Source organism: Cupressus sempervirens, chromosome 6 (assembly GCF_028749045.1).
Source record: "Cupressus sempervirens isolate cs-2001-9-10 chromosome 6, ASM2874904v1, whole genome shotgun sequence".
Classification (NCBI taxonomy): domain Eukaryota; kingdom Viridiplantae; phylum Streptophyta; class Pinopsida; order Cupressales; family Cupressaceae; genus Cupressus; species Cupressus sempervirens.
In genome coordinates this window covers 292,580,930-292,606,831 of record NC_143123.1, presented here as the reverse complement: position 1 = coordinate 292,606,831, position 25,902 = coordinate 292,580,930, and the positions used below count along the sequence as shown (strand labels likewise).

Here is a 25,902-nt window from a genome sequence, read left to right as displayed (position 1 = left end):
CGTACGTTGACCATTAAGGAAGGGTATTAAGATATTATCTCTTTAGTTAAATACTTTCTATAATGGTCAACTACTTGTCTTCAATTTTGTTTCTAATTTCCTCTTTAGTCTATGTTGTTTCTTTTAGAAACAACGTCCTTGTAATTCTTTATAAGGAACACATTTGTTCCTCTGTTAATCAATCAATCATCTGAAAATCCATTAATCTGCCAATTCTTGAATCTTGTAACACAATGAAGGAGAATCTCGCACAATACAGGCAGTTTGAAAGGACATGATGAGGTAGTTCTAGAGCCATCCTCTCTCCCTGTGTCTTAGGTTGAACCTGAATGACATGCTCATCCTCCTCATCATCATCTTCGTCCTCACAATCCTCATCATGAGGGTTGGATCCATCACTCTTAGCCTTAGGGCCTTGCACTAGGTCTCCTCATGCTCTAGCCTCCTTCATTGTTACCGCTACTATCTTAACCTCTCAATCCACCTGATCACCCACTCCAAGTCTTCATCACTGAAGACAAGATCATCAATGTTAGAATTCCACCTTGCTTGTAGATCAACCTTCTCTAATACTATAGGTGACGTTTTGGTGCCCAATATCTATTTGCAATAAAGGTGATGGTTGTAGTAAAAAAACTCAAGATCATTCAACTTTTTCATTGCCAACCTTTTGCGCTTCTTCTAGTGTACATGCTAAAAAAACTCCAATTGTGTTTGTAAAGTTTTTGCAAATTCTGCCACCAAATCAAACTGATATAAAACCTTTATAGTGTTGGAGATGGTCATGATCAATTACAGATGGAATATTAGTCCTTCTTGCTGAGATAATAGTTCTACAATAATATGTATTCTGCTACTAATTCGAATGAGGTAGAGAATGCTAAAGGAACAAACTTCTTTGTACTTGTGTGTCCTTTATCCACATTCCTATCTCATACATATAAGGCACCCAAGAGACATGTCCTAAGAAAGGACATGACTCTTCCTAGGTTGGCCCTACACAAACCAAAGAGTATGTTACCCAGGTCGACGTCTCATGAATAAACAATTTAGTTACTAAATGTACTAACAATAAATATGTCATTTAGAACATTAACAAATGCTCCGAGAAGGATGCCGATTAGGTAAATACTATAAGGTATTTAATAGGTTAAATCCTTTACTAAGGATATCAATGCTTTGCTAGATCCGTACGATCAATAGTCTAGATCATTATGTTATCAGAGTTATTTAAGATTAACAACGTTCATATCCTAACACACTAGATGGCTGGCTCAAGATACGAGTTGCAACCCTTTGTAGATTTGGCACCTTAGTACCAAACACCTTCCACCATGCAGCTAAAACAAGAACAATTTAAATCAATTCTATAACTTTGACTTTATCAATCTAAAGTAGTAATAGAATTAGAAACTAGAGTTTGGAATCATAGAGTTTTAACAAGCATTTGTTTTGTCTGATTTCTCTTGCATAACTCTCATGCAAATAAGTCTCCTTTGTCTTTCTTATACATTTCTATCCCACGAACTTCAACTGTTTCATCGGGTAACATTCTCTCTATAACATTGTAGAGCCCACTCCAAAACTCGTCATCAACCTTGAAACTTGGGTTGAATTGGGATGCTAGATTAAGAAAGTGGGTAGTTGCAGTTATAGGCCTATGAAGCAGATTGTGCCATCGCCTTTCAATGACATCCCACATGGAACCATATTTCTCCCGATTCCCTACATAAAAAGTTCAAAGAGCCTCTTTCACCCTATCCAACCCCTCATAAATGTATCTCATTCAGGGTTTCTCTCCATTAGTAATCTGTAGGAGAACAATAAGAGGCTCTATGAACTACAACCATTGTGAAAGGAGAAACATTAAGCTTTAAGTTTTGCTTTTAAAAATGAACAATGAACATCACAAATAATCACAAACAATCAAGGATGCAAGTTCCTATTCTAGTTCACGAACAAATCTAAGTACTTCAATCACCAAGCATCTTGAAGCAACATAAGTAATGTGGCAAACAAAATGTAAATAGGTGTCATGTTTTGTCAGACAAAATATTTTTTATGTAACGTCCTTGTCTTTAAATAAAATAAATAATAATATTGTATTTTGGGGTCCCAATTGATTTATGTATATCGTAGGCTCACTTTTTATTTTTTAGTGATAGGTGTTTGTTGCCATGTCGGCACTTGTTGTGCACTTCTAGAGTTTTCCTCTAATGGGGGATTTATGATTGGCGTGTAGGATGTTTTCAGTATACGACTTGAATTGTTTTAATGTAATGCAAATTTTAGTTAGAGTTTTGCGTGTTTTGTCATTTCGTAAGTGAGAGATCTTCCCTTTTTGGTTGTATAGTTTCCGAGGGATTCACCCCTCACCCTATTATGCTCCGTGCTTCGTTGGCTTTGTGTTGGGTGGATATTTTGCGACAAACAATTTATGCAATTTCAGCCACAAAATAAGGTTACCAACCACAATGTGTGAGATAGAGTCTCTCCTACCTTAAAGGGAAGGCTACCCCTTCTCACCGTTCTGTGGATCAACTTAAGATAATCAAGAAGTTAAGAGATATTGTAAAGGGGTGCTACCGATATTCTTTCCTCTTATTTTCAAGAAAGAATCTACTTACTCCTGGAGCGAGTAATGGGCAAGATTAATCTCTATAATTACACTTCTATCTAATAGTTGGAAATGATGCTACCAATACCAAACACCAACTCAGGCTGATTGAAAGTGTACGGGCTTAGATCTATGTCTATTTTTTGAATCTATATGAATAGTTATGAAGTTCATAGACCTCTATTCAATTATTTTAAAAGTAAATCTCTACCATTGGGGCGTACAGACTTTCAGAAGTAGAGGATTTCTAAATTGTAATTCTAATAAACTGCATGAATATAACAAAGTAATATAAGCCACAATCATAGCTTCTAGTTTATACTACTACAATTTCTTCTAGTCACAACTTCAAATTCAATTGCTTCTTATACTCACTTTTGATCTAAAACACATACAATATTAACATGAATAAAAGACAATAAACTCAAATTTCAGTTACAACTTCCAATTTGATTCTACTATATCTGTTTCCAAACATAGCTTCACAACAAAATGCTCTCTATGTATTCACTTTTCTTTCAAATTCGTACTACACAATCACTATTATGCTTGCACAAGTTTGGCAGAGCTCTCTTGCATATAAACAAGATGGATATTTATAATGGAAGGCATTTTTTTATACAGAAAAAAGGAGTGAGAGAAAAGAGGAGAAAAAGGTGGGAGAAACTCAACCACCTTTACTAAGTCAAATAAGAAAGAAGATTTATTGGATTACATGATTGAAGGTTCGTGTAATCGGGTTACATACACAAGGATTACATGCAATCTATCTTCTGAAACTACAAAGATGAAAATAACCTTGAAAAAAATGTTGAAATTGTTGATATGTTACTATGATGATATGTTACATTCATGACTGAGTTTGTCATTGATGTCAACATAGCAGTTTTCTGTGGTATTTGACAGAAGAATTGCAGAAAGATCAAGTTGGTGTGGACGGCTAGTTGAGTATTCTAACTACTCAAGGTTATGGGAGATACTTCTGAGTATCTGGTATATGCAGTTAATGTCGGAAGAAAGGATAAGTTTAGAAGAAGTTATGTAAGTTTTGGTGATGTCTGTTCTGAGATAAAGTTTACAAAGGCATGTTCTGGTAAACTTGTTATATCTCTTAGTAGAGTTGATATTCTGAGAATTGAGTTTGAGGACATGTTGGTGATGACGTGGCTAAGTTCGCTCATCATAATATTGCATGTATGGAAAGATATTCAAGTTGCAAGGTAAAAGATTGATGTTATCACTAAGCGTAACATGTTCTTAGTGTGGTCCTATAATAATTAATTGAGAGGGTCTAACAGCCAACTCAGGGAATTGTTTTGAGGACTCAATATAAAGGAAGGACATTTTCCTTTATCAAGTATGACATGAATTATATTGATGAAAAGAGATTGTTAGTAGAGAGAGAGCAGAATGTGAAGTTGAGCAGAGGAGTGTGGAAGTGAAAGAAACTTCATTGCCAAGGTTTTGTTGAATGACCCGAGGTTTGATATTTGGATCCGAGGTTGGTGACTTGGTCTACAAGGTCTGACAGTGATTGGTTCAGTTGACAGAACAAGGGAAAGAGGAAGATAATAGTAAATTACTTGTTTGGGCAGTAATCTCTTCTTGTAATTGAATTTACATGTTTGGGTAGTGGGCTCATCTTGCATACATTGTACTAGAGCTCCTAACAGGGTTGGCACAACTCCTAATAGGGTTGGAATCTCCTAACAGGGATTCAAAGTCTCCTAACAGGGACTCTATGTACTAAATGTTGTAATAGACTCCTAGTAGCGTCCACCCTCTAACAAAGAATATTTATATTAGTACATCATCTTGTAGGCATCATTCCCACCAGGGTTTTCCCTCTGATCAAGGGTTTCCCTAGTCAACATATCTGGTGTAATTGTCTATGTGCATTTTATTATGGTTGTTGTTTACTTTGGTTGAATGGTTAAGTTTGTTTAAAGAAGATAAATGTTTTAATTGTTAGATGACTGATTCAACCCCCCCTCTCAGTTATCTTGGTGGACTATTGTTTCTAACAATTGGTATCAGAGCATTAGGTCCTTGAAGGAAAAGTTTAACAATTTTGGAGATCCATGCTGAACATGTTTAGGAAAGATAATCCGAAGTTTGATGGAACAAATTATGACAGTTGGAAGGAAAAGATAAAGACACATTTGTTGTGTATGGGTCCGGGATATTGGATCTTGACAAAATTAGAGAAGACAATAATTGTTGAAAAGGATTTGGAAATTTGCATTGAGGCAGAAAGAGATCTTTTCATGTGTGACATGAGAGCTAGAGAAGCACTATTGACTGCAGTTCCTGAAACTAAGTACAATCAGGTAAAATCACTTGCTACTTCACATTTGATTTGGAAAGCTTTGGAAAATAGTTTTGAAGGTGATACACATTCTAAGAGATTGAGGCTACAAAGTTGGATTTGTGCGTTTCAAGATGCTAAAATGATGGAAGATGAATATGTAAGAACATATATAGGCAAGATATCAGAAATTACTGCAGGTATCAAAGCTCAAGGAGGAACCAAAGAAGATGATGAGGTTATATGGAAGATATTGAAGACTCGAACACCACCATTTAAGTTAGTAGTTCAGATGATATAGTTGTTGATATCTTGTACCAAAGATTTCACAAAGGAGTCATTGCTTCGAAGACTTGAAGAAGTTGAGAATGAACTCAAACAGTCCAGAGTAATGACCAGAATAGAGATAGCTTTCAGTGCCTTGAATATTCGACCTAGTCTATCAAGGAGCACAAGTGCTAAAGGAGATTTTGCTAGCAGCACCAAATTTGAGGAAGACAAAAAGATTGAAGGAGTAGCCCTTTTGGTAAAAATAGAAAAAGGAGGTAAGAAAATCTTTAAATGTTGGACTTGTGATGAATATGGTCATTTTGCATCTAAGTCTCCTAAACAGAGAAAAAGTATAAGAGAAATTATAAGCCTAGAAAAGATAGAGAGTGTATGTATGCAAATGAAGATAATGATTCTGATGAATAAGCATTAAGTGCTAGTGATGATGAAATTGGATTTGTGGCAATTAAAGAAGAAAGTCCAAAAAAGTTAGCTTTGGTGTCACAGGTTGAGAAGAAATCTAATTGGATAATTGATAGTGGTTGTTTACATCATATGACAGGTGACATGAACAAGTTTGTTGACTTCAAAAGTCAGGATGGAGGAATTGCTAGAGTTGGAAACAATGCAACATGCTAAGTTAAAGGTATTGGATCTATAACTCTTGATGGTAAAACTAACACCGAGGATGTATACTTTGTTGATGGTTTAAAGCACAATTTTTTGAGTGTTGGACAACTAGTAGACAAAGGTTATCAGTTGCAGTTCATAGAAAAGACATGCATGATCAAAGATAAAGATGGAAAGGTAATTGGAACAAGAACCAGATCTAGAGGTAATGTATTTCACTTCAATTCTATTGAAATGACAGGTTTGGTTGCAAAGGTAGATGACAGTCAGTTATGGCATAAGAGATTTCATCATATAAACTTTGATAGTATTGTAAGGACTAGTAGTGTGTTTGCAGTTAGAGATTTGCCAAAGATTGTAAAGCCTACTAACACAATTTGCAAGGAGTGCATTTTGGCCAAGCATAATAGAACTTCTTTTCACAGCAAAAAGTTTACCACTACAACAAAGTTGGAGATTGTACACACAGATCTTAGCAGTCCTACAAAGGCTAAAGGATTCTATGGTGAAAGGTATTTTATGATTCTAGTTGATGATTTTTCTAGAATGATGTGGGTTGCATTTCTTAAAGAGAAATTTGAGGCATTTGATAAGTTTAAGATATTCAAGAATACGGTTGAGAATGAATCTGATATGAAGATCAAATGTTTAACATCAGATAGAGGAAGAGGATTTACTTCGAATGAGTTTAACATGTTTTGTGAAGAAAATGGAATTAAAAGATAACTATCAGCTTCGAGAACTCCTGAACAGAATGGCCTTGCAAAGAGAAAGAACAAGTCGGTTACAGAAGCTACAAGAGCTTTGTTAATAGAGAATGATGTATCCAAAATATTTTGAAGAGAAGCTATGAATACAATAGTCTACACTATGAACAGTGTGCAAATCAAGAAAGACGCAAACAAGACACCTTATGAACTGTGGTTTGGTCACTCACCTATAGTTAAGTATTTTAGAATTTTTGGGAGTAAGTGTTATATCAAAAGAGATGATGATATTGGTAAGTTTGATGCCAGAAGTGATGAAGGTATGTTTCTTGGTTATTCATTGAAAAGCAAGGCTTATAGATGTTATAATCAAAGAACTAAGACTATTATGAAAAGTGCAAATGTGAGAATTGATGAGAAATTCAGGATACAAGAGAGAATAGTTGATTACAATTCAGATGATGATGTTGTTACTAAGCCAAGGAATAATGAGGTGTTTCTTGAGACTAACAATGATTTGTAGAATAAAGGAGGGCCTAAGCAGGAACAAAGCTCGAAACCTTCTGTAGAACCAAGAGTTGAGATAGCAACTGCTACTTCAGGAAAGAATATAATAGAGAATCACCCATTCGAGCAGATCATCAGAAGAAAAGACAAAGGTGTGATGACAAGAAGCAGAGTAAATGAAGAACTATGTTTGATATCTCAAGTTGAGCCGAAGCATGAAGATGAAGCATGTGAAGATAATTATTGGAAACAAGCCATGAATGAGGAATTGGATCAGATAGTAAAGAATGAGTCATGGGAATTGGTCCCAAGACTAGCAGACAAGAACGTGATAAGAACTAAATGGGTATTCAGATAAAAGAGGAATGAACAAGGCGAAGTTGTAAGAAACAAAGCAAGATTGGTATGTAAAGGTTACTCACAACAAGAACGGATAGATTATGAGGAGACTTATGCTCCAGTGGCTAGAATAGAAGCCGTAAGATTATTCTTAGCCTATGCAGCATAGAATAAATTCAAAGTATATCAAATGGATGTCAAGTCAGCATTTCTGAATGGAGAACTTGAAGAAGAGGTATACATTGAGCAGCCTGAAGGATGTCCTTTGATAGATGACAAGGACATAGTATGCAAATTAAGGAAAGCATTGTATAGATTGAAGCAAGCATCCAGAACCTGGTATGCAAGGTTGTACAGACATTTGATAAAACTTGGATATAGAAAAGGTATGGCACACAGTAATCTATATTGGAAAGAATTTGATGATAGTTTGATGACTTTGGTAATATTTGTTGATGATATCATATTTGGAGGAAATGATGACGAAAGTGAGAAGTTTGTTGAAGAGATGAAGAAAGACTTTGAAATGAGTATGATAGGAGATATGAAATATTTCCTAAGATTGCAGATTGTACAGAATAAAGAAGGAATCTTTATTTTACCTGAAAGGAACGTCTGAGTTCAGATTGTGGTATGAAATATCTAAGTACTTATACTGATGTAGATTGGGCAGGCAGTATGGATGACAGAAAAACACCAGTGGTGGAGCCTTCTTTCTTGGAGGAAGATTGGTTTCTTGGTTAAGCAAGAAGCAGGATTGTACATCACAAAGTACAACGGAAGCAGAGTATGTTGCAACAACAAATAGTTGCAATCAAGTCATTTGGATGAAGTAGATGCTAAAGGATATAAGGATAGAAATCAATGAACATGTTGTCATACATTGTGACAACAAGCATGGAAAATATGTCTAAGAATCCAATGTTGCATTCTAAGACCAAGCACATTTCTATCAAATATCATATGTTAAGAGAGAAAGTTGCAGAAAAGGAAATCAGATTGAAGTATGTGAGCACTGAAGAGCAGATTGCAGATATATTCACTGTCTCTTCCCAAAGAGATTTTTGAGTATTTGCAAGGTATGCTTGGGGTTATGCCCCTTCCTACATCAAAATAGAAGATACAAGAGTGCATTAGTCCAGTGTAACAAAGCACCATTGTTGTCTGGACTGAATGCTGATGCTTCCTCCATGGGGGAGTATATGTGATGGACAGAGTCATCTAGGACTCTTGTTGGATGTTGTTTTGAACAGTGTCTTGACACTTGAGCTAAGTATCAGTTGTTGCAAAGTTTGACGTAGAGATGTTGGCTGCTGCAACCTTTGACATTGATGTCAATAGGGGAGAATATTGCATGAAAAACATTATGCTGAGGAAGATGTTCGACATAAGTACAGTATGTTCGGCATAAGCACAACGTGGAATGACAATTGGTAGAAAGCACACTGAGGTATATCAATCACGAGAATGATTGATGAAGAGGATATGAAAAGATGAACAATCTTTTATTGGTATTCTTGGAACTAGATGTTTTTCATCTATGTTGCCATCAATGCCAAAGGGGGAGATTGTTAGAAGATTGGTTGGAAGCATGAATGTTAATGATATTCCAATGGGGGAGTACTGTACATATGTTACATTCATGACTGAGTTCGTCATTGATGTCAACATAGTAGTTTTCTGTGGTATCTGATAGAAGAACAATGGAAAGATCATGTTGGTACGGACGGTTAGTTGAGTATTCTAACTACCCGAGGTTATGGGAGATACTTCTGAGTATTTGGTATATGTAGTTAGTGTCGGAAGAAGAAAGGATAAGTCTAGAAGAAATTATGTAAGTTTTGGTGATGTCTATTCTGAGATAGAGTTTACAGAGGCATGTTTTGGTAAACTTGTTATATCTCTTAGCAGAGTTGATATTTTGAGGATCGAGGTTAAGGACATGAAGAAGACATGTTGGTGATGACGTGGCTAGGTTTGCTCATCATAATATTGTGTGTACAGAAGATATTCAAGTTGCAAGGCGGAAGATTGATGTTATCGCTAAGTTTAATGTATTCTTAGTGTGGTCCTATGATAATTAATTGAGGTGGTCTAACAACCAACTTAGGGAATTGTTTTGAGGACTTGGTATAAAGGAAGGAAATTTTCCTTTATCAAGTATGACTTGAATTATATTGATGAAAAGAGATTGTAAGCAGAGAGAGTAGAATGCGAAGTTGAGCAGAGCAGTGCGGAAGTGAAGGAAACTTCATTGCCGAGGTTTTGCTGAGTGATCCGAGGTTTAATATTTGGATCCCTGGTTGGTGACCTTGTCTACAATGTTTGACAGTGATTGGTTTGGTTGACTGAACAAATGAAAGAGGAAGATAATAGGAAATTACTTGTTTGAGCAGTGAGCTCTTCTTGTAGTTGAAATTGCATGTTTTGGCAGTGGGCTCATCTTGCATACATTGTACTACGACTCCTAACAAGGTTGGCACAACTCCTAATAGGGATTCAAAGTCTCCTAACAGGGACTCTATGTCTAAATGTTGTAATAGACTCCTAATAGGGTCCATCCTTTAACAAGGAATATTTATATTAGTACATCATCTTGTGGGCATCATCGGAGTTTTCCCTCTAATCAAGGGTTTCCCTAGTCAACATATCTAGTGTAATTGTCTATGTGCATTTTATTATGGTTGCTATTTACTTTGGTTGAATGGTTAAGTTTGTTTAAAGAAGATAACTGTTTTAATTGTTAGATAACTGATTCACCCCCCCCCCCCCCCTTTCTTAATTATCTTGGTGGACTATTATTTCTAACAAACAATGCATGAGCATCTTTAGGAGGCTTGAACCTTTTCTCAAACTTCGCTATGAAAGCAGCCCAATTTGTGATAGTACGTGGTGGTAAATGGTAAAACCAATCAGCAACCATGCCTTGGAGAGTTTCTACAAACAATCTTACAGACATATCCTCATATCCAACACCAGAAACACCACATGCAATGTAGAAAGCAACAATATGTTCATCACGACATTGTTCATCATTGAAGAATTTGGGAAAATTCTTTCATGAGCCATCATGAAGATCATGTAGAGGTTAAACAACATTCAACGATCCAAAAACATTTTCCCAAGGACCTTGGACGATTTACATGCCCTTGGTAAATGCTTAAAACAATTACGATGAATATTTACTATGAAAAGGACACAAGAATGTTTCAAATGAAGCATGAGACTCTCAAATGAATGTTTGGGTGGATATTTTGCAACTAACAGTTTGTGCAAACTCAATCAGAAAATAGGGTTACTAAACACAGCGTGTGAGATAAAGTCTCTCCTACCTTAAAGGGAAGGCACCCCCTTCTCACCATTCCTTGCATCAACTCAAGGTAAGAAAGAAATTAGGACATATTGTAAAGGGGTGTAACCAATATTCTTTCCTCTTATTTCAAGAAAGAATCCACTTACTCGTGGAGCGAGTAATGGGCAACATTAATCTCTATAATTACACTTCTATCTAATAGTTGGAAACAGTGATACCGATATCAAAGACCAACTCATAGGCTGATTGAAAGCTTGCCGGTTTAGATCTACATCTAGTTTTTCTAATCTATAAGAACAACTATGAAGCTCATAGACCTCTATGCAATTCTTTTAAGGGTAAATCTTTATCATTGGGGTGTACAGACTTCCAAAAGTAGAGGATTTCTAACCTATAATTCTAATAAATTGCATCAATATAAGATAGTAATATAAACCACATTCACAGCTTCTAGTTTATTCTACTGCAATTGCTTCCACTCACAACTTCGAACTCAATTGCTTCTTGTATGCACTCTTATTCTAAAACACATACAAGATTAACATGAATAAAAGGTAGTAAACTCAAACTGCAGTTACATCTTTCGATTTGAATCTACCACATTTGTTCCAGACATGGCTTCGAAACAAAATGCTCTCTTTATATTCACTTTTCTTTTAAATTAGTACTACACAATCACTATTATGCTTGCACAAGTTTGGCAGAGCTCTCTTGCATATAAAAAAGAAAGATATTTACAATGGTATGCACTCCTTTACATAGGAAAAGGGAGTTAGAGAAGATGAGAAAAAGGGTGGAGAAACTCAACCACCTTGACTAAGTCAAATAAGAAAGAAGATTTATTGGATTACATGACTAAAGGTTCGTGTAATCAAGTTACGTGCACATGGATTACATGTAATCTATCTTCTTAAACTACAAAGATGAAAATACACTTGATGAAAATGTTGAAACTATTGATTCTAAATGAATCAATCTTATAGATTATCAACAAAGGCCTTGTACTTGATGATGCAATCGTGGATGATCATAGGATCTAGAGTTCCTGTATTTTGTGCCACTGTATTCACCTTGATAACCATGGTGTTGCATCTTTTGATAGCTTCTAATTCTTTTTGATGAATTGCCAATTGTCAGTTGAAAACTTTACGTAATCAAGCTTTTCTCATTCCATATTTGTTGTGAATTCTCCTTTGTCAAGTTTGTGAATTCTGAATTTTCCAACACTTTGAAGACCCTCTCAGTGATGTTCAGATGTAAACTTAGAACAACTTTCCCATTAGTATCTTTAACTATTTTTATTTCTTTTCAGAGTGATTGGCGTATTCCCCTACGAACTCAGGTTCTAGGGCAGCCATTTGGAAAGTGGAGACCAAATGTATAATTGCTTCTTGATAATGAAAGCATGTCTTCTCGACAGGATGTCTCTATTCTTTGAAGAAATTTTAACATATCTTGACTTAAAGAGTTCACTGCAACATGAGAATTCCAAAGAGTAAAAACATTTTTCAATTGGATTAAATCCATGAGTGTTTCAAGATTTGGACAATAATGAGAGATCCATGAAGGATAAGTATTCTAGGTGTGATTTAAATACTTATTGAATGCTTAGGAAGGCTGGAAATGATTGGGACAGCTTGTATTTTGGGCAGTAAAGGCCAAAATAAGGTTTTCAAAGGTGTATTGAATATAGAAAAAATGGGGCTTTTGTTTTGAATGGAGAAGAATGCGATTTGGAAGTATATGGACGTGTGAAGGATGAGATTTTTAATGTTTTGAAAATTTAAGTTTTTACCAAATCAGGTTTTAAAGATGCATTTACATGTGGTAAAAAACTCAACAGTTTTAGTTGATGTAGATATGTAATTGGGTCTTAGGAATGCGATTACATATTTAGGAGTATGGAGTTCGAACGAATTTGGATGATGGTTTGACCATGGAAGAGGAAAGCATGGAAAGTTACTTGCAATCCTTGAGGGAAGATCTCCAACTTTTCCTCATAAACAAACCAAAAACAAACAAAGATGAGCAACAGAGTATATACAAAATCTAAAAATGAAAAAGAAGATACCTTTTGCTTTGACTCAACTTGACAAATTCCAAAACTTCATTCTGGCATGCAATTTCGTTTTTGAGATGAATAACCTTTTGCATTTACAAGAAATGAGAGTTTTAAACTTATTAAGTAACATGAAACAAAACTGTAGGGCCGCATTCTAACAAATGGTTGATAAAGATGAAAAGAATGCAACAAATAAGCAATTTGTTCAAGAAGTGCAAGCAAATCCGAAATCTTACACTTACTTGGAGAGCAAAGAGTACAATTTGGAGTAAGAAGAAGTTGGAATGAACTTGTTCTCTCCAAAATCAAAATTCACAAGTATATTTGCAAGGATCGAATGTCTTTGAAAAATTCAAACCTTAGCTCCAAATCATGGTTTGTAGATGCAAATGCATGTGCAATATGATGCAAATGATGTTGCCAACACTTTCCTCAGTGCAGATTACACTTCTTGGAGTAATTTGCATGTTTGAAAATGTCTTCTCAAGGCAAATCATGGTTTGAAACTTGCATTACATGTGCATGAAATGATGCAAATGCTTGTTGCAAATGTCTATCCCTTCAAATGCCTAAGAAAAATGTGGTTCTTGAATTGCTTGCATATTCAAAATGATGAAATTTTCTGCAAATTGTGGTTTGAATACCGTATTACATGCAATGTTTTTGCATAGAAATCCCAAATCGTGGTTTGCAAGCCCAATGCATGTACAAAATATGCATTCCATGTCTAAGCCAAAATTGGTGTTCTTGGGGTGCATTACATGTGACATTTTCTCTCAAAGCTCAAATGTAGTTTGAAAAAGGCATTGCATGTTTTAAAAACACATGCACTTCATCTCTTTGGCAAATTGCAATTCTTGGATGCCAATACATATTAGCATTTTGCATGCAAAGACCGAAATGGTGGTTTGCAAGATGCATTACATGTTTTAAATTGCATGTACAACCTCCCAACAAATTGTCTTGTTGAGAAACTAGTGGTTTGGAAGGGCACCTACATTTTTTTTCAATAAAAAATAATGTGTAATGCACTTGCATCACTTAAGTTTTCTAATTAGCACATGTCTGTTTTAAGTGAATCAAACGTAATGAGAATCGCCCAGAAATTGCATGAATCTCTAGTTTGGCGATTCGATTCAAGCTTCCCGATTTTTTTTGAATTGTTGAACCAAATGAGCGATTTCATCACCATGAATTGCATGAATTGTCGATTCAGTGAATCATTTGAAAAATCGCTTGCATAAATCATGAAAAATTGGCCCGTGCAGCTTGAAAAAAAGTCAAGTCAAATTTTTAAAAAACACATCTTTTTTTAATGTTTTTTTTGCCTTTCCTCTTTGTTTTAACCTTAAAGGGCCTTCTAATTGTTTAGCATGAATAGAAGAGAGGAAAAGTGAAAGAGAAGAAGAAAAAAGAAAAACCATAGGTTTGCAACCAATCAGAAGGAAGAGCACCAAAGAGATCAAAAGTCCATTTGGGGAGTCCATAAGACTGCATTGGGAGCATTAAGGAGTCAATAGCAACACTCAACTCATTTGCAAGAGGTAAGTGTTGATTTTGTTTTTGTATGTTAGTGTATTATTCATTTTTTGTTAAAAATTTTTTAGTGTTCATTTGCAAATCTTGAATGTTTTTAACTTTTACTAAATTGCAAAATAGTCTTTTCTGTTTTATTTGTTAGTTTGAAACTCTAAGGTTTTACTTGAATTTTCTTATTGCAGCAGCCTTAACATTCATTTTCCACAATGGCTAAAAACGATGAATGTTAGAAATATACCAAAGACTTTCTTAGAAGAGTAAAATTTCAAACGAAATGTATGTTTTGTAAAGATATAGATTCTGATGGCATTTATAGATTCAAATACCACATTGCTGCCATACTTTTACATGATATTACAATTTGCACTCAATAAACTGTTGAGGCAAAACACACTTTTTTCATGGCACTAGAAAAATAATAAGAGAAACTAAATAAGAAAAGGCATCTGGAAGGGTAAGGGCTATTAGCTCCCATGCTCCTGCAGCTGCATTTGCATCCCCATCCACATTTGTAGGTTGCATTGGAGAGGGTTCTTTCAGGCCTCCTTTTGTCCTAATACTAATGCTCATGCTAGTACTAGTCGTTCTTATATTAAGATCGAGTCTAGCCTATTGCAGCCTAGAGTGCAGAAGAACAAATTGGATAGTTACTTTGTGCCTTGCACTACTCCTCACTCACAACCCATGCTTGAGGGCATGGATTCAAACAAAGAGATTCATGATGCTACCAGAAAATAAATTTGCAAATTTTGGTACTTTTGCAACATTCCATTTATTGCAGTTAGGTAATTGATACTTTTTTGTTTGTTTTCTTTAAGTTTAAAGTTAAATTTTTATTATATCTACTTGTTTAATTATCTATTCACTTTACATAATGATTTGTCATCTAAATTTTTAATCATGATCTATTTGTGATAGGACTCCTTATTGGCAAAACATGATATATGTGGTTGCTATTTATGGTCTAGGGTTTAAAGCCCCAGCTAAGGTTGAGTTGAGTGGATACCTCTTAGATGAAATGGTAGAGGATATGAAAGTTGAGCTTGAGGACCACCGAAAGCAGTGTACCAAAAAGGGTTGCACCATAACGATAGATGGTTGGACGGGTAGGAGGAATAGAACAATCCTCAATTTTTTTATTTTTTGTGGAGGTGATTGATCATTCTACTTTCCTACATGCATTGTGAATTGTGAATCGTGATTGAATAATTTAAATTTTGATTTGTTGATTACTAATTTGTTGATGATCCATGATAATTCATTGTTTTGTAGGATATACCATGTTCCTCAAATCCTAAGTTGCACGGGTACCTCCCCCCCCCTCTGGACCCAGGAAAGTTCGAACCGATACGAAGTTTGGATCCAGTTCAAACTTGGTTTGACTAGGGTGTGATTTTTGCACTCTTGGTTGATCTGGTTCGAATTGGGTTCAAGCCTAGGCGAACTACCTTGAAATTTTCAAACCAAGTTCGAACCCACAACTAAACTAAATCATTTTTATGCAATTCTATTATTATTGTGATGAAGGTTTACTTATGAGGTTTGTATATCAAGACTCTCAATTATTGCTTAACACACTTAGGTTTCTTCACATTCTGTTATCTATTTTATACTTCATAGTACACAGCTTGCTTCAATATTATATGTAATGCAGCAAGTGTAGATTTGATTTTTATAATAGCTTATGGAACAAGGATCACTGTGGTAGAAAATTTTATACTTAACTATTTCTAATGCTGCTTTGAATCTTAATAATTGTTTTTTTTGTATTTTTAAAAAAAATTTACATGATATATCATTCTTCTGATGATGCTATTAGTCCGATTCACAAGACTATTTGGATTTTCTTGTCACTCAGTTGTGTAAATGCTATTGTTGTAAAGGTATAATTTTACATATATCATTTTCAATAAATGTTTGATATATGGGACCGGATGCAGCAGGATAGGGACTAGTGGAGACGAAGAAGTAGAGGGAAAGGGAACTAGATGGCAAAATAAAGGATGGATATCTTTAAAACTTTATAAAAACAATGAATTCTAGGGTGTGTTTGGGTTCTTGGTTGTGTTGGTGTGTGGTTGGTGTTTTAAAGTTTGTTGTTTAAATGTGTTTATGCTACTATGCTACATTCTAATTTTAACTCATGCTTCACAATATATATATATATATATATATAAAATAATTTTTACATGTTTTTGTACAAACGAACCCAAATCCCTTTCCAAAATTTTGTTGAACTTGCGAACTGGTTCTCGAACTTCAAACTTGGAATCGAACCCGAACTGGCAATTTAGCTCAAGTCTATTGTTACTTCCGTTCATGTCAAAAAGCCACATACTTGTGTGAGGTTATTGAGGAGGTCATAGCAGAGGTAGGGGAAGAAAATGTGGTGCAGGTGGTGATGGAAAATGCAACAAGTTATGTTGCTACAGGTAAACTTTTAACTTTTCAAGTTTTGAAAATAAATTATTTGAACTTTTTCTAGTTCTAAGTTTTCTAACATATTTAAATTTCTAATTAATTTAAAATTTGTTATAGGTAAACTTTTGATGGAGAGGCACCCCACCATATTTTGGTCTCCTTGTGTGGCACATTGCCTTGACCTCATGTTGGAGGAAATTGACAAGCTTGAGCAGGTCAAATCATGTGTAGAAAGGGCCAAAAATATATGCAAGTTTATCTACAATCATGCATTCATCCTTAGCACAATGAGGGACTATACAGGAGGCAGGGAGTTAGCTCATTTGAGCATCAAAAGGTTTGTCTTGAATTTCATCACACTATAGTCATTGCTGACATTAAGGGCAGATTTGAGGAGCATGTTTGTTGGGCGGGAGTGGACTGCATCTTCCTATGCTATGACCATTGCAGGGGTAGATGTGGCAAATTGTGTCTTTGATGATGATGGTTTTTGGCAACCTGCTAAAGAAATCCTTGAGGTAAATTTCTTACAATTTAACATTTAGTATTTATTATTTAATTGTTTAATGATTTAGTTTTAGTTTTACTTTTATATTTAAGTTTTAGCAAATGTTATTTTTACATTATATGCAGGTCACTGAGCCCCTCGTATCTCTCCTATGAACTGCTGATGGGAAGAAGCCCTCTATGGGCTACATATATGAGGGCACGAATAGGACCAAGGAGGCCATTAGAGCCTAACATGCAAGAGTGCAGGAGAAGTATGCCCTTATTTGAGAGATCATTGATAGGAGATGGTAGAATCAGCTCCATCGACCCATCCATGTAGCAGCTTATTAGCTGCATCCAACATTTCATTTCCGTCTTGACTTCAAGGTGAATGAGGAGGTTCTCACCGGCCTATATACAGTGATCCCAGAGGTTGAGTAGTGATGAGGATAACGCATTTGCAACCATTGAGCTAGACATATCCAATAGTAAAGAAGGGCCAATTTTCTCTAGCAGGATGGCCATAGATGCTCGAACAACAATACAACTAGGTAAAAATAATATATTCTTGAATCTTAAGTTTATGGCTTATAAGTTGTGCATTTTAATTTTTAATTTTGTGGTTTTAAAGTTGTAAATGAGACTAATTGTATTTGCTTTCCTTTATTTCAGATAGATGGTAGCCGATGTTTGGGCCCACAATCCCAAAACTTCATAAAATTGATATCTGTATTCAGAGTCAGCCAAACAACACTTCTAGATGTGAGTGCAATTGGTCCATGTTCGAGCATATCCACTCAAAGAGGATAAATAGGTTGTATGTGCAGAGGTTAAATGACCTTGTCTTTGTTCATTACAACCTCCGCCTTAGGATCAAGTAGATTTTGGGTATTGACTCCTCTCTAATCATTCTAGAGGAGATTGATCCAAAGTCACAGTGGCTCACTGAGGCTATAGATCCGATCTTCACTGAGGCAGACCAAGAGTGGGTTGACTAGGTAGATAGAGAAGTTGAGGCTATGGCCATGGCAGAGGAGGTGACCAGAGAACGTTTAGGCACTGACATACGCACACACCCACACACAAACCCTAGAGATGTTTGTGAACCCATCTTACATGCGGGCGCTATGGCTTAGTAGTCCTCTAGGACCTACCTTAGATGCCTTTGCAGAAAGCAGACAGGAGTTGAGGTTGAGGCTGCGACTAAGCTTGAGGATGATGATAAGGATTGAGCTAGAGCCTTGTTTTTTCATTTTGTTTATAGATACTGATAGACATACATTTCATGGGTCTTCATCTTACATACATTTATGATTTGATGTTTTATAGATCTTCATCTTACATTCTATAATTTGACTCATTATGATCCTATGATTTCTATTTACTTTAGCTACAATTTATATTTTACGTGTAACGTATATGATAGTTTTATCATTTATGTTCCTTGCCTATGTATATTAACTTCTATTTGATGATGTTATAGTGTTTTTAAGTTATATTCAATAAAGGGTGCGTGATATAAGTTTTAAATTGTTAAAATCTTGAAATTTCAAGGGTTCTATAAATTTGTTGATTCGATTTCAATTCATGGCCAATTTACGATTCGATTCGACCTTGCCGATTCTGATTCCCATTACTTTGCTTTAAAGGGTCTATTACATATTTACACTAACAAATTTTAATATTTTACATACTAAGTGTAAATATGTTCAAAATGTGAAATTTCACGTAAGCGTTTTAAATTAGAACAAAGTAAATCTCAACATCAAAGTAGATTATAAAGTGCTTAAATCACTTAAGTGAAAAATTAAAAAACAACTCAACATCAAAATATAACATAAAGTGCACTATAATGACTTAAATCACTTAAGTTATAAATTAAAAGTCAAAAGTAACTTAAAAACATAACATAAAGTGATTTTAAGTCATTTTCCAAAAAGTGCAACTCAACATTAAAATATAAGGTCAATATTTAAATTTGCAATGGAAGTTGCAAACCCCAATTTCTAGGCACTTAATCCTTAATATCTTTTGACTAACAATTTTGATTTAGCCCCAAGATATCTCGAATTGAAAGTATGATTGAAAGCAAGTGAATGAAGGAAACCAAAAGATAAAAACAATGCAAAAAAACACTCAAAAATGCAAAAAGACTTTGAGGCCTGAAAAATATAGGCTAACAAACTGGAAAAACAAAAAGGATTTGATGAGAGCCTTCAGTAAAAAGACTCATTATATGAATTGAGAATGATTGATTGATCAATCTTTGCCAATCAAATAGTGAGTTAGCTTAGAGAAATTTGAAACTCAATTGGAAAAGTTTCATACTGTTACCTTCATTTTGTGATGACAAAATGTAGGACAACACTTCAAATCTAGCAAATCTGAAGCACTAACATTGTTTGAGTTCAATAATTACACCCGGAATTCATTGGTATTTGGTGTTTATCTTCTTAGTGTTCATATTACCTTTTGTGCACACATTTATCTTAGCATTACACAATCGACAAAAACACAAAATCATCTAAGGGAAGCCCTTTTCACAATATGAAGTAAGCCCCAATCATAATTATCTATACCCGATAGTATCACGTGCAAAGTTGTAACATGTAATAAAGTTGCAATCACATTAGGCATGCAACTTTGAATAAGTCAAATTAGTTAGTTAGAAGTTTGTTAGAGAATAACTCAAGTTAGTTGAAGATTTCCTCTTTTTCCTGCACCTTTCTCTCTCTCTCCTATTTTCCTATATAAAGGAAGGAGTTAATTGTAAATAATAATCTTTTGGCAAGGCAAGAAAATTCTGCCAGTTTATATGTGCACTCAAAGACTTTGTGCTTGAATGTAAATTTAGATTGCTATCAATAAAAGAGGCAACTTGCTTTCAAACTTTGTATTGACTCAAGGTGTTATGTGATGACATTTTTTGGATATTGATTGTGAGTTTTGGAGCTTTGATCAAAGAGGGATTTGAATTAAATAGAGCAAACTTTGAGTTGCTTCTTGCATTCATAGTCAATTTGAACTTTTGAAGACTTTGTGCTCTAGGAGGACAAATTGTAATACATAGTAGAGGCTGCAATTACTTAGAGCTGAAGACTTTGGGCTTCAGTTTTAAGTGTTTTTATTAAATTTGAGAGTATCTAGTAAGAGACTTTGTGCCTTACTATTTATTCTACTTGAATTTTCATTTGAGACAAGTACAAGAGACTTTGGGTTCCTATTTTTGGTTCACAAAATAAATAAATAAAACTATTGTCCCTAGTGTTGTTCTTACGTCAATTTCAGGGTCACTAGTATTATCGTAGCAATAAGGCACTTTTTGTTAAGCTGAGAAGTTAGAGTTGTATGCAAATCATTCTTGAAAAAAAGGAATCGATCAAGAGAACCATCATTTTTGAAATTTCAGTTAAGTTCATATTAAAGCCACCTACGGTAAGGGAGCCTCCCCTATTGCTAAGAGCAGAGAAATCTCATAAAATGTTGCCTAAGGTCACAATTTCGTAAGTCGTAGTTAGTGACGCACAAAATTTTTAGCCAACCAAATTACATTTAATGTAAAAACAAGATGTATTTGCATGTGATAGAATCTACAAAGTTATAACATGTAATCACATTACAGATGTCAAGATTTGCAATGTTTGATACGTCAATTGCAGGTAGTTGTTGAATAAGTCTCGATTATTTGGATTTCTCTCACTTTTTGCTCTTATCCCCTCACCTCTAGATAAAGGAGGGTACTCTTTGTAATATCATCTTTCAGTGCAAGAAAACTCTCCCAGTTTATATATGCACTATAAGACTTTGTGTTTGGATGTAATTTAAATTGCTTTCAATAAAAAAGATAACTTTCTTTCAAAATTTGTGTTGATTCCAGGTGTTATGTGAGAACATTTTCTGGATGTTGACCGTGAGTTTTGTGCTTTCATTCACAAGGGATTTGAATTCAGTCTTGCAGACTTTGAGTTGCATATTATATTTAAAATTATAATTCAGCTTAAGATTTGGTCTTGCAGAATTTGAGTTGCTTATTAAGTCTGAAATTAACATAGGACACTCAAGCAAGGGAATAGCTTGCATATTTTGTGCCGCTTGTGCACACAAGGTAAAATAAGTGTTGGAGACTTTGAGACACAAACATGTTTCATTCTTGTTCTCAAAAATCTCATAAAGAGCCATGAAAAGACTTTGAGCTTTCATGAGTTTCTAGGTCACATAAAATGCTGGTATACTAGAGATTATTCTTATATTTGGTCTTTTGTTTATCAAAATTATTGCTCCAATAATACTTTTTATTTTAATCACACCATTCATTAAGGATTGTGTTGTAATGGTAACATCTGTTATGAAAAAATAGAATAGGTTGAATTCCTCGCCTTAATTTAGCTTAGTGCAAACAGTAGTTAAGTGCTTTGTTGATTCCAGTAGCAATAAAAAGAGGGAGCCTTCCCTTAGAAGTAGGAGTTCCGGAGACTATGTCTCATACATTGTGGATAGAACCACTATTTTGCAATTGATCCTTGAAAACCGTTGGTTGCAAAATATCCACCCAACAAAGGAATTGAAAAATGATTGAGAAAGTTGTTGGGGAGGAACGTAACTATAACACCGAAAGTAGCAGTCATGCATTTACTATAAGCATGTAATCCACAACAAGATAATCTGTTAGAAAATTTTAAGGGCAGAGTTTAGTATGAATTCTGCAGAAAATTCACTATGTCCCATGAGCAGTATGCAAGTGACAGAAAAGTCCTTCAATGCATTTGAAGACTTAGATTTTGCACTTTTAAAAAATTATAAAATTAAAACAAGATGAGTGGAGGTGAGAAGGCACACTCTAACTTCTCCAGGATCCTCCAAATTGGATTTATCAAGGTTAACACTGTATAATTATTTTTCTTCATGTGTGCTTGGATCGTTTGTCAAAATATGCATGAAGTCACTAATTCAAGCACTTAGAGCAGGTATATGTTTGACATGTTCAACTAACTACATCTATAGCTCTTGTTTATGACAGCAAGGAGCAGATTTCACTCATACTATGGTTTGGGAGAGTCAGATGTAGATGGTAGCACAATGGGTAGGAAATGTGGTTAATAAGCAATACAACCATGCATACAAATCTGTAAAAGTGCAAAATGCATCCAACAAGTAGATGACAGCCATAATAGCAAATATGAAACTGCAGAATTGTGCATCTTAATCATAAAAGTTTGAACATTGGATGAGGACGTGCCATATTGGTAAATTGTTCTTGGATCCAAATTGATTGTGGTTCAGTTAATATCAGTAGATTTTGCTAAAATGATGTCGTCACATTGGGACACCTCCAGATCAATTATTCCAGCAGTATAATCTTTCATTGTTTAAGAGTCAATAGTTGAATACTCACCTTTGGAAATTCACTAATATGTTGTGCTGTCAATATTGTTCTCTGCAATGTACTGGTCCATATCTGCAAAAATTAATTTTTGCAACACCAGTGAATAAATCTTGACTTTGCTTCCACATCAACACACTACTAAACTTAATATCTGATATTCATTGAACAAAATCGTTTTGCCAAGAGAAATGACATAAAAACACATCCATACAAAATGAGTATATTGGCACCGGTAGGGACAAATCATATAAAGTCAGTAGTAATTTCTGATAGACTACCTATTTGTAATTCGGTAAATTTGTTACTTACACAGAAACACATACTAAAAGCATTATGAGTAAATTGGTATAGAAACTTACACATGCAGTTCTTTCATTTCTTAGTCGCTTGTTCACAAAATCTGCCAGTTTCAGTGCATACTCTTGCCCAGCTTCACTGCATAAGATCCCAATAGATCACAAGTAAAAATCATTTTGAACACATCAAATAGATTACCAATATTAGATTTGTATATTCCTCAATTGAACTATATTGGAAAGTTATATACACAATTGTGGAATGGTAAGTTAATACTTATGGATGACACTCATATATCAAACTAAATGAGCTAATATATACAAAACTCTGAAGGTTTAAAAAATAAGAAATCTTCTTCCTACCATTATAGACTATGACAAACATCTTAATTTAATAAATGCCACTGTTAGGAAGAACCTCCATCTTGAGAATAAATTTTCAGAAAACCCTTCAATAGAAAGGATTGTGAGAAGTTAGAACCATTGTTTTTATAATAAAAAGTTGTGTACATCTGTACTGTAAAATTTCATGTGCTACTCTGTCCTAAAATGACACCTTACATTTTTAAAGAATGTGAAATAGTCCAATTGTAAATTTAACTTACACCACTTGTTTTTTATCAGAACCCTGTGATTTTGTGTTTGACGGAGCAAAAAGAGGAAAACAATTTATGATGGTACAAAACATCAAACAACTGAGGGAAATTAATCAAATTACATGTCTTAATATCATAGTAACAAGAACTTGTAATGTCCCCATTTTTCCCATAATCAGAGTTTGAGAGATTAGCCTATTATTGTGATCCTTGTAGGCTATTTATCGTGGATAGAGGGTCTTCTGAGGTAGTAGCTTGGCTTGGGATGGTCTTATGTTCCCTACAACTCAATAAGTTACAGGTTGATCTTCGTTTGGCTCAAGTCGGAATTCATTTGGGGTTAGTTTTGTGTACTTACTATTTGTGGTAAGTTGGGTGTTGATTGAGATGGACCCTTTTTATTTTTGGAAAGTGCATTTGGTCACATAGAGAAAAATTAGGAGTGACTCCTATTTCAGACGACATATTTAAATGATGAGTATTTTGGGAGCTACAATATTTTTAGTGGCCAAATTATTATTGAATCATTAAATAACTTATTATAAAGTTATAATTTAACTTTATAATATCACTTAAGTTGACAGTGAGTCATCATTGCAAGAGGCCATTTATTTCATTAATACTATGCCTAAGTCAGGTATTAAATGTTGCCAAAAGAATAAGTTGGAAAGTTTCAAGAGTTGAATTCTTTTGGGAAACTTTCGCAATTTTAGAAGTTTAATTCTTTTGGAAACTGTTGTCAACAAAGGCATTATAAATATGAGCTCATTTCATTGGGAAAAGCATGCTTGGATATTTTATTTTATTTGGATGCCTTTGTGGCTTTTTTTGAGGTTTTGAAGTTTGTGCCCTTGCTGAAGTATAAGGGTCCGTTCTAAGGATTTGTTATCCACTGCAGAAGTATAGTGGAAGATTGTCTAAAATTGTTAGTGCAAATTGATGTGTAAGTATAGCAATTTGATTTGTCTTCTAAACTGTAACAATTGTGCACGAGAAGCTGATGTTTGTGAGTGAATTGGTTTGATTCGAAAGGATTTGGAGGTAGAAATTATAAGTTGCAGACCTGTGTTTCCTTTGGAGTTTGATGTTTTTTTTATTGGGGCAGCATCTATTACATGCTAACTGCAATCTGCCTTAAGTTGGAGGGAGCATACTATTGTACATTTTTCCTCATAAAATCTGCTGCAATTTGATATCTACAGCAGTTACCTACAGGTTCTTCCTTCAATTGCAAATTTCATGAGAGTTGTAGTTATGTGTTTCAGTCATTAGATTGCATGCCAAGTGTTTGTAAAAATGTCTATTGGCAGTAGATGCACATTTCATAGGCTGAAATCATATGTATATATTTGAATGGTCAAAAAGGATTGCATTTGTACTTCAGCTTCTTTGTTTGAACATTCGACATCTAATAACCATTTGCATGCGTCTAAATTAAATTTGATACATTACAAGTAAGCGGAAGTAACCTAAAGATAAAAGACAGTGAGATAGAAATTTCATGCAAAGTGTTTGGCGCAATGTCAAACCATTAATCTTGTGAAGGAAAATTGATGTTTAATCAAGCTATCACCTATTGAGGGTTATTTCAAAATCACGACGATTCACGCGATTTGGTGATTTGATTCAAGCCAAACGTTTTTTTGTGAATTGGTGAATTGAATCAGTGATAAAGGGTTTATGAAATAAGTTACTCACTAAATTTCAAGGGTTTTTTAAATTTTCTGATTTGTGGCCAATTCGATTCCGATTCATGGCTAATTCACAATTCAATTTGGCCTTGCCAATTCCGATCCGATTCCGTTTCTCGTTACTTTGCTTAATATTTCAAAGAACCAGTACCACTTTTAAGAAGAATACTACCTACCTTGTTTTGATTTCTATGAACTAAAAATAAGTCCACGAAATCTGGATAAATTCAATCAAATCTATGTTTCTCTTTGTAGGATTCTCTTTCTAGCATTTCTATAGTCAAATCACATTTATATTATATCATTATACCTTTTCAATTATTATTCAATGCCCTAGATCATATATTTTTCCCGTACTATAAAATAATTTTTTGACACACTATAAATATAAAGTTGTCAGTGTCTGGTTCAAATGCTAAAGGCCCAAACTTTCCATCTATACATATAATTTTGCAACTTCTAAAGAGGAATTCAAAAGAATCTCTACCCTAATGCATCATATATTATTTCCGTATTATAAAACTATTTAGTACTTTACGACAATTATACTAATATAGAGTTCTCAATATCTGATTTCAAATGCCAAAGGCCCAAAATTTCCATCTATCTACATATAATCTTGAAATTCTTAAAAATAATTTTAAAAGAATCAACCCTAATGCGTTTGCAACTTCATGAAAATGTCACATATATCAATAGATCTTGACAAATTATTGGCAAACAGTCATTATTTA

At 34.5% G+C, this 25,902-nt stretch overlaps 1 pseudogene across 1 annotated transcript in view; it reads right to left on the bottom strand.

Moving 5' to 3' along the window:
- Positions 1-25,902, bottom strand: part of LOC149552361 (6-phosphofructo-2-kinase/fructose-2,6-bisphosphatase-like) — a 334,563-nt pseudogene that overhangs the window by 24,361 nt on the left and 284,300 nt on the right. The window contains exons 16-17 of the transcript XR_016352907.1: positions 22,945-23,020; positions 22,595-22,657 (exon numbers count right to left, since the gene is read on the bottom strand). The product of XR_016352907.1 is annotated as a 6-phosphofructo-2-kinase/fructose-2,6-bisphosphatase-like (transcript). The remainder of the gene's footprint in view (positions 1-22,594; positions 22,658-22,944; positions 23,021-25,902) is intronic.